Source organism: Desmodus rotundus, chromosome 6 (genome assembly GCF_022682495.2).
Source record: "Desmodus rotundus isolate HL8 chromosome 6, HLdesRot8A.1, whole genome shotgun sequence".
In the NCBI taxonomy this organism is placed as follows: domain Eukaryota; kingdom Metazoa; phylum Chordata; class Mammalia; order Chiroptera; family Phyllostomidae; genus Desmodus; species Desmodus rotundus.
Genome location: NC_071392.1, coordinates 153,814,605 through 153,824,252, shown reverse-complemented (window position 1 = coordinate 153,824,252; position 9,648 = coordinate 153,814,605).

The following is a 9,648-nucleotide window of genomic DNA, read 5'->3' as shown; positions in this document are numbered from 1 at the left end:
TCTCTCCCTCTCTTTCTCTTTCCCTTCCCCCCATCTCTTTAAAAAATAAATACCGTATTTTTCAGACTATAAGACACACTTCCCCCCACCCCAAATTTGGGAGGAAAAAGTGGGTGCATCTTATAGTCCGAATGAACTTACCTGGCTCGCTGGGGGGCGGCGTGGCAGTGGACCCGGGTTTTTTCTTCCTCCTATTTTCCTCTAAAACCTAGGTGCGTCTTATGGTCTGAAAAATACATTTTAAAGATGTTATGTTAACATCTTTAACATAAAGATGTTAAATACAGTAACATCTTTAAAAAAAAGAGTAAGTCCCCATGAGTCCATAGATTCAACAAGTGCGGTTGGCTTTGGTGAGGCTCCATGCTGCTGTGAACCCAAAACTTCTCTAAAAGTTTAAGTCTGTTAAAAAAAATGGGAGCCCTTCCCTCACTTCTCTCCAGTCTCATGCCTCCGAGAGAGAACCACTGTCACCAGCTGTTTATCTGTGCCTCCACCTGCGTATTTATACACATGCATACCTTCACGTGAAGAAAAGTGAAAAGGTAAAAGTGGGGGGATAGCATGCATTTTTGCTATTTACTTTTTGGCTTACTAAGAACAGCAAACATTTAAAAAACACTTGAATGCAGGCTTGCGCTGTGCTAAGCATCTCTCGAATCCTCACAACTACTCTTGGAAGTATTAGCACCATTCTCTTCACTCTCCTGAGGAGAGTGAGAAGGCTGAGGCTTAGAGAGGACACGCAGGGCCCCCGGGCAGCAAAGGAGGCGAGGGGGCGGAGCTGACCCCAGCACTTCACCAGGGCGCCAGGCCGCTCATCAGTTCCTACAGGCCTGGCTCGCTCTGTCGTGGCTGCAAGGCAATTCCTAAGACCAGCGCGCCTGCACTTACACAGCGCACGTCCTGTTTGTGAAGACTGAGTTGTGTTCGAATTTCTTCCTGCCACAAAACCACCTGTGCCAGCTCCGATAACTCTGCACTCCGCCATGTTTCTCTACCCCAGCCCTTCTCACTCATCGGAAATACCAGTGATAGACAGAATGCTATCAGTCCACCATGGACCATATTCCAACCTGCTCCCTTTAGTCCGTTTCTCCAATTCCTGTGTCTCCCTCTGTCCCAGCATCGAGTTTATGAGGGTCCATGGAGTGACTCCCATGTGTTCCCCCGTCTGCTCATCTCGAACCCTCAGTGAGCTCCTCCTATGAATGAGGGGTCGCTGGAGCAGAGCTCTGGACTCTGGCACACCTGAGTCATTTAACCTCTCAGCGCCTCGGTTTCCCCACCTGACAAGTGGGGAGAGAAAGTACCCAGTACACTTTTGTTTTCATTCTCCTCTCCCTTTTGTGTCTTCCACGGGGACTTCAGTGATCCCACTGTGACTCTGAGGATCCAAAGCACAGGCTGCTTCCAGGACACCCGCAGGCTGCCACCCAGGGGCTGAGCTAACAGGAGGGTCATTCTGAGGGCGCTCAGTTTGGCATCCCCTCAGAAAGGAGAGGATCAGTCACCTCAGTGGCCGATGGCACCTTTCTCTGCACTGGCTCTCAGAAGCAGAGGTAATTCCCACAGGCGCGGGTTTCCACTCCCGTTCCCAGAATCCCCAGCACACAGACACTGTGACCCCCGACCCCCGAGCTGCTTTCTACACAGGCACCGCTCCCTCGTCCTCAGTTGCTGCAGCAGAGAGAGAACCATTGCTGGGAAGCAAGAGTGAAGCCCAGACCAGGTGGAGAAGGGTGGAGGTATTATGGCTGTGGGTCCTCCTCAAGAAAATCACAGAAGGTCAAATTGTGTGGTGGGTGCCCTGGTCAGCAGAGCAGAGGGGGACCCCTGGGGCCCCAGTGTCCGACAGGAGAAGCTTGAATCTAGGCTCGGCCACTCACTCTGAGACTGTATGACTTCTCCCTGAGGTTTAGTTCCCTCGCTGTAGATGGGGTAGCCATCAGCAGCTCTTCAGACAAAGGTGAGCTCTGAGACTAGGTAGGCGCTCGGCACATTCCAGGTCCTGCCCCCTCCCCTCTGTCCCAGTAGGGCCTGTAGTATCTGGGTCTCTTTCCCTCTCCTCCCTCCAAGCATCAGGGGTCCCAGCAGTTCCCTTACCAGGCAGCAGCCAAAGCTGTGTTAGGGCAGGTCCTTCAGGCCTTCAGGCCGAGCTTTCAGGCAGGGCACAGTCTTCTGGATCCCCGAGATGCCCCCCATCCTCGGCCCTGACCTCTTGGATGCCAGCACACAGCCACTCTCTGGTGGAGTGGCCCTCTCTGTGGGAAACACTGAGCTGCAGGGCCAGTTAGGCAGACAGGTGGGTGGAGCCTCCTGCAGCCCCTCCCCTGGGTGGAGCTCTGAGCCCCTCCTGGGCGTCTGTGGGAATCGCCCAGCTCCTGTTATGACTGCTGGCTATCAGGGGTTTGACTCTGACTTGTGTCTCAGCTATGCTCCCACACCACAGAAAAGACTCTCGAGATCAAAGACCCCGAAAGTCAAATGAAGTACCTGCCCCACCCACCCTGCCTGGAAGAGTCTCGGGTGGGCTGAATGTGGAAGACACCGCTCTATACTGATAGAATACTGGAAGGGGCGTTAGCAGTATATATGACCTTGGGCAAGCCCGTTTGCTGTTCTAGCCCCTAGCTTCCCATCCATAAGATAGAACTTCACCATTTCTACAATTCTGATTCCTGGCTGTATGTTATGAGAGCATTTTGGGGATCAACGGAAAGCCTAGTACATGCACAAGAAGACTCGCAGATTCCAGGAACACACGCTTTCCAGGCTGGGAAGTTTCAAACAGAACCGTGGGGGCCGAGGGAAAGGAAGCTAGAACGCTGAGTGGCCAAGCCAGGATGAGGTGGGAGAGACACTGGGAGAGATTTGGCTATATTTCTAGATCTCCCCTCCTTCCCCAACCCACTCTCCCCCAGAGGAATCTTCAATTCCCCCATAAAGTCCCTCTAGGAGCTCCTGTTCTCTGTGGCCAGCCCAACCTCCTAACAGACCTGTTTCCATGGTGCTCGCCCAGCCCTAGACTTCCCGTCAGGGCAGGCAGTGGCCCGAAACTTGCTCCTGGCTCCAGCCCCATGGGAAGGCACAAGAATGACCTGGTGGCTTGGCTTTGCACCCGCCAGAGCTGGGAGCAGGGGAGGGAGGCCAGGGGAGGGGCCTAGGAGAAAGCTGAGGCGGTGGGGGTGGCGAGGTGCACCCAGATGCCTCCCACCCTCCTGACATCCCAGCTCCTGCCCAGACCCCTGCCCCCAATTGGTCTTGGGGAGGGGAAAGTGGAAAGACAAGACAGGAGAGAAGGGGAGGGAAAGAAGGGCGCTGCAGAAAGTAAAAGGATGTAGGGGGTGGAGGAGGGGCTGGGCCTGGTGGACAACACCCCAGAGATACCTTTGGCTCCATGCTAGTTTTCTTAGTGTGCCCCTGGAGCCGGACCAGCCTCGCAAACATTTCCGTCTGGTTTTGGGGAGTAGGCTCTGAAGAGAAAGCTCTTTGATTTCTCCAGAAGGGCCTTGCCTTCAGCTGGATACCTGGAAGGTGGTGGAACAGGACCGGCTGAGGAGAGCGCTTCGGGTGTTCAGTGAATGGGAAGTGGCCGGGGTTTTCTCAGGATTTCTGAGATGTCGTCACATAAAACAAAGGCTCGAAAGAAACAAATACAGTTCTGAGCTGGGAGGTAAGAACGTGTGGGGGGTTCCTTCTGACTCGAGAACACTGAGACTTAGCTGAAAGAACACAGGCCGCCTGGCGGGATGGCTTTGGGCAAGTTGCTTAACTTCTCTGGACCACGGTTTCCTTATCTGACAAACGGTGAGGATGATATCTCTCAGCGTCGGTGCAAAAACTCAGGAGTGACAGGTGTGACAGCACGTCTGAAACCCCCTGGCGTGACTCGCCGGCACATTGTACATGCTCAATAAATTGTCCTTTTTAACCTGACGTTGCTGGTATTTTCTCACGTTCGTACTAATCTATCCAATCCTCCATCTATCATTAAGCTCTTATACGTATCATCTCTAGCTCTACCATTAATCAATGAATCTACCTATCTACCAAGTACGCACTTGTCCTGTACTTGACCCTCCCAATCAGATCGTTAGTGCTTTCGTGGCAGTGTGTATTGATTCCGTGCAGGCATTCCGTACATATGATAACAGACTGATCATACCTGGGGGCCTGGGCAAGCCAGACTCAAGTTAATAAAGCAGGTGTAACTGGAGCAACATGTCCCAGCTTCAAACAGTGCTTCCACTTAGCGCCAGCTTCTTCTTAGATTTACTTCAGAGCAATGGAAGAAGTGCCCCGAGTGGGGCGTCTGCAGGGGAGTCAGGGTCTTCTCCAGTGGTCTTGGGCAGCCTTGCACCTTGGCCTTGCACCTGGGCCTCCAGAATCCCCGGGATCCTGTGCACCATCCAGGTCGCCTCGTTCCCATGTGCGGCCTCCGGTCTCAGGATGCCTGGGGTCAGTGGTATTGAGGATGCTCAGCTATGCAGACATAATGCCCATGGGTTCCCCATTTCGGTGTCCACCTCCTAAGCCGCGTGGCTCTCCCGCTCCCAGAAAAACAAAGGCCAGAGTGAGTGACTGGGCCTTTCCTGGTGCCTCAACCACCTTGCATACGGGGCACTAATGGGTCATAACAACGCTGTACATTTACAAAGTGCTTTGGAGTTTTCAGAGCCTTTTACATGCCCGAGCCTTACCGTATTTGAGCCACATTATCACCCTGTGAAGCGAGCAGGGAGTGTTCCTTTATTCCCGTCTTGTAGATGAGGGAGCCATGGCCAGAGTCACATACTGCTCAGTGACACAGCCGGGATGGCCTGAACCTGGGTCTTAGGGTGTCAAGTCGGCTGCCCACCTCACTCGTCCATTCAAGTGGTGGGGGCAGGAGGGCAGCGGGGGACAAAGGCGCAGAGTCCACGTGAAGCAGGGGAGAGACAGCCTTTAGATCTTCCCCCGGCTGGGGAGGCTGTGGTGGGGCAAGGCTGCCCGGCACCTGCTCTTCCCAGGGAATGTTCCCTGACAGACTAGGGACTCCACGGACCTGCAGCCCCAGCTGGACATGAAAGCGGCTTGTCCTGGTTATTTCTGAATGGGTAAGGGAACAAGAGACAAACTAAAAGGGACAAAGAACCTTGTAAAAAGCTTATGAAAATGAACCTTGAGGAAGGAAATTTTATGTGTGATCAAGCTGAATAAGGTAGGAATGAATTTAATGAAGTGAATTCAAATAGCAAAGGTAAGTGGATGCAAAAGCAGTGTTTGATTCTCTTTCTCTGCTAAAAAAAAGTTTTCTTGTACTAGTGGTCTGCTCCTGATAAGGTATTGTGAAAAGCCATCTGCCTAGAAGGCAAAGACTCTGTGTTTTATCAAAATAATGTTTTGTGTTTTAGGTTGTCTTAACCAGGTCTTTGGTTACTTAAGAAAACGGCCTCTGCCCCCTAGGAAGCGCTAACCTGAATCTGAGATCCCTGGACGGCTTTCTGGAAAGATTGTGGCCCATGTGGGCCTGACTCAACAGTCCGCCCTGCAACGTCTGAGCATTTGCGAATTGCAACATCCTCGGGGCAAATATGTAGCCAGTTTTGTGATTTGTAACTAATCCTGATTTTGTTTTACTTCCGCCATTAACTGCCTGTATTTTTCTAGAGCTTTTTTGTCTGTCTTATTGTATAAATTCTTACAGATGGACACAGACCTTTTTTGGAGTGAAGGGAGATACAAACAAATGAATGTATCATTTGACTATGAGGCAGGCAATGGCGCAACCATCCAGTTAAATACTATTCTTTAAAAATAAAAAAGCGTTTAGCTGTCTTCAGGCGAACGCAAGTGAGGTGAAACTGACGCAATGTAGAATATGTTCCCCGACCAAAGGATCTGGGGCCCCTGAGTCACAGATTTAGCACCTCAGCTTGCTCGGTGATTGTCCCCTTCTCTCGGCCGTGTGCAAAGCAGGCCCCAAAGCTTTTACGTTAAGTAGCTCGGCACTGCCAGCTTCCCTTGGCAAGGTACCACCTGGCCAACCTGTCTGCATTGCTACAGGAAGCTGAGCAGTGGTTTGCAGTTCAAAAGTGCATGTGGAGCAGGTACCCTTTTGCAGTTTTCTCACACACGGTGTACTGTGTGTGGCCAGGCTCTCCACAGGGGCGGGGGTTGTGACGTCAGGTGGCGGCTGGCTGTCACCACAGTTCAGGAGGCTGACTAACAATATAAGGAGGCAACGGAATGGCTTCAGAGGCAGTTCATTCACGTATTGAGTAAATATTAACAGAGTGCCTGCTCTGTCTCCCCTTTCAGCCTCCCAGGAGCGAATGTGAGAAACAAGCATGTCGTTTGCTGGCTCCGGGTGGCCGCAGTGTGTGGTTTGGGGGCCTGGGCCTGGTGCACATTCGAACTACAGGTCCCTGCTAGGTCATGAGGGTGGGAATGGAGCTGAGGGTGAGGCCACGCCGGGCGGGCGGCAGGGCTGGTGTGAGAGAGGCCCAGGCCTGGGCGAGCATCCAGGATCCCCCACCACTCCCGTCCATGGCCCACAGACAGAGTATTTGTAGCTCGTTGTCTGCAGCAATGAGGCTGGGCCAGGCAAGTGGCCGGCAAGGCCAGTGGGTGAAGTGTTGGCTACGGTGTCAGGAGCTGGGGAAGTCACAGGAACGGGAGACGCAGGGCCGAGGAAGACGGCCGGGATGACAGAGGAAAGGTGCCTCCTCACCCATTTACTCGCTCATCCGTTCATCCAGCAAACATTTATTAATACCTAGGCTGGGAAATACAAAGATGAAACACACTGACTTCCTTGGAGGAGTCCAGAGCCTTGTGGGAAAGCAAGGCAAACAGTAATGGCTAGAAATACTCACTGAGCCTTGCCAGGCGCTATAGTTTTTGCGCCAACCTCGGATTTCCTCAGAGGGCCAGCTGTTACCTGCACACACCGTGGATCGCGCTTCAGTGGCAGACACCTGAGCCGAGTGGACAGGAAGCCTACCTGCCTTTGCTCTGGAGGGAGTCGCTGTCTACCTCTTGGGGACATTTGCTGTACAAGTGGTCTTAGAAAGACAGTCTAAAACCATGGCAGTGTCCCTGCTTACGGGATGTGAAGACACAGGACAGACCTGAGGAAAACAGCTTCCTAACAACGATCAGTTCCGTTTTCACAGGACGGCAGTCGATGTTGGAAAGAGCCTCAGTGTCAGAGCAGACTCTACCCTGCTCGGGCAGCATTCAGTCCTGGGGTGCAGCCACGCCAGACCAGGCTGGGGAAAGAGGTACACCATGTCACCAGCAGGAGTGGGAAGAATCTGACACTGTCTCTTCCTGGCCCACGGGAAGGGCTTTAGGAAAAACACCTCACTTCGACCTATCAGCATCTCAGAGCAGATGGGTAAGGAGAAAGGCCATCTGCCCTGGGTAGGCATGGGGGAGCGTGCTGTGTCCAATTCAATGCGGTGGTCGGAAGGAGGGAAGGAGGGAAGGAAGGAAGGAAGGAAGGAAGGAAGGAAGGAAGGAGGGAAGCAAGGAGGGAAAAGAAAGTCTATGAGGTCCCGCAGTATCCCAAGATCTGTGATCAACATGTCAATAACTTTCGTTTAATCTTTTTATAATCTTTTTCTTTTTTATTACGGTAATAAACACATAGCATATAATTTACTGTTGCAATGCCTATTTAAAAGTATGCAATTCGGTGGCATTAAGTTCATTCATAAGGTTCTGCAGCTATCACCACCATCTACAATAGTTCTAGAACATTTCACCACCCCAAACAGAGCCCTGGTCCCATGAAGCAGTCACTCCCCACTGCTCCCTCCCCTGAGCCCGGGTACCCGCTAATCTGCTTTCTGCCTCTACAGCTTTGTGTTCTCTGGGTATTCACAACTGGCTTCCGATCTACGTTAGTTATGTTACAATAACTAAGCTCGTATTGTAATTCCCATTTTACAGATGAGGAGACTGTAGCTCAGAGAAGTTCACATCTTGTCCAAGGTCACAGAGCTGGCAGGTGATGGACATGATCGGTTCTGTACTGAGTTCCCAGGGAGAGGAGGAAGCCCAGTGACTCAAGTGCCCTTGGACTTGGCTTAGACGGGCCTTCGGGAGCATGGCCCTGTTAGCGGGTCGAGGGTGTCGAGCAGGGCCAAGCAGGGGAGGAGGGATCCTGCGCAGTGGGCCTGCGTCAGAAAGAGGGAGGAAGTGGAGGTGTTCTAGATGGAGGAAGGGTCCAAGATTGTGAGACAGAGGGGCCAGCCAGCCAGTAGAACGAGGACCCCCAAGGTGGAGGCTCTTTTTCCTGCAGAGCGGCAGGTCGTGGCCCCCACTTCAGACCTAACAGCTTTGCTCATTCTGGGGAGTCCACCAAGAGGTCACCCCAGGAAGTCAGCCAACTCAGGTTTCTTTTCTCCAGGGAAACACACACTTGTCTTTGGGTGAAAGTCTCTCGTCAGCTGCCAGCACCCCAGGCTTTCTGGGGGGGAGGGTGCTGAGTGACGTGGTAAATGGCCTCAGGGCAGAGGCGGCTGCCAACTGGCGCCTCCCGGATGGCTGTACGAGTCTTTGTTGGTCCCCTGGGAACCTGAGAGGAGCCGGGTCACCGTGCTGCACACCCACAGCAGTCTGCCCTCCCTGTGGCCTGAGGGGGCCGCTTCCTGGGCTTTTGACCAAGCTGCTGGGACTTGGGGAGTGCCTTTTCTGCTTGCGGGTATACGGCAGGTGTTTGAGTGTGTTCCTTTGTTATTTCCTAAAACTCAAGAGGTCCATGCTCTCTCCCTCTGAGTAATGTTGACCTTCCACCTCCCCAGCGCTTGTCACCTTGTCACCCAGGGCAGCAGAAGGGGGTTCCTCTAGGAGTCTGATTCATCCTCTGCAGAGGGGACCTTCTTCTCCCGAGTGTCTCTCTCACCGGGCATGGCGTCCCTCGGCCCTGGAGGTCCTTACAGGGGTGAGGCATTCAGCAGAGAGAGCCCTTCCAGATGGGCTGCCCCGCAGCAGCTGTCCTGTCGGCACCCCCCCCCCCCCCAACTGCTCTGCCAGCCCCAAGGGCCTTGGGGCGCAATCCCGAGTGCATCTGGCTGTGTCTGACTCCAGTCAGATGAGCTGGGAGGTGAGGCATGTGGCTTCCTGCTGGCAGTGAGCTGTCTGTGAACGTGACCCCACAGATGTCCGCCTACCTGCCTCCCCCGCCCTGCACCTTGCTGGAAGGAATTTCCAACTGCAACCTGACCCCATGGGCGGGCAAGCCCACTCCTTGGGGCCAGGATGGTGACCTGACAGTGCCTGGTGGGGGTGAGTGGGGAGGGAGTGGGAGGGTGGGCACAGGAGACACCTGGCTGCCTCAGAAGATGGACCTGGGGGCAAGCACCCTATTCTTTCTTGGCAGAGTGGGCACGAAGGCAGAACCCACCTGGGCTCCCCCAGCTCTGCCACATGAGGCCAGGTGAACCTGGGAAAACCTCTTGCCTCAGTGAGTCTTTACCTCACTGAGTTGTGAGGTTTAAATGGGAGAAGGCACGGGAAGTACCCAGTAGATGGGTGATTGATGTGAGTTTATTATGGCCCAGGTATTTCAGAGGTGGGCCCTTCCAGGTAGCATCAACGCATCCTAAATGAATGAATGGACCTGCTCAGGGCCCTACATCTCTGGGAGATGCATGG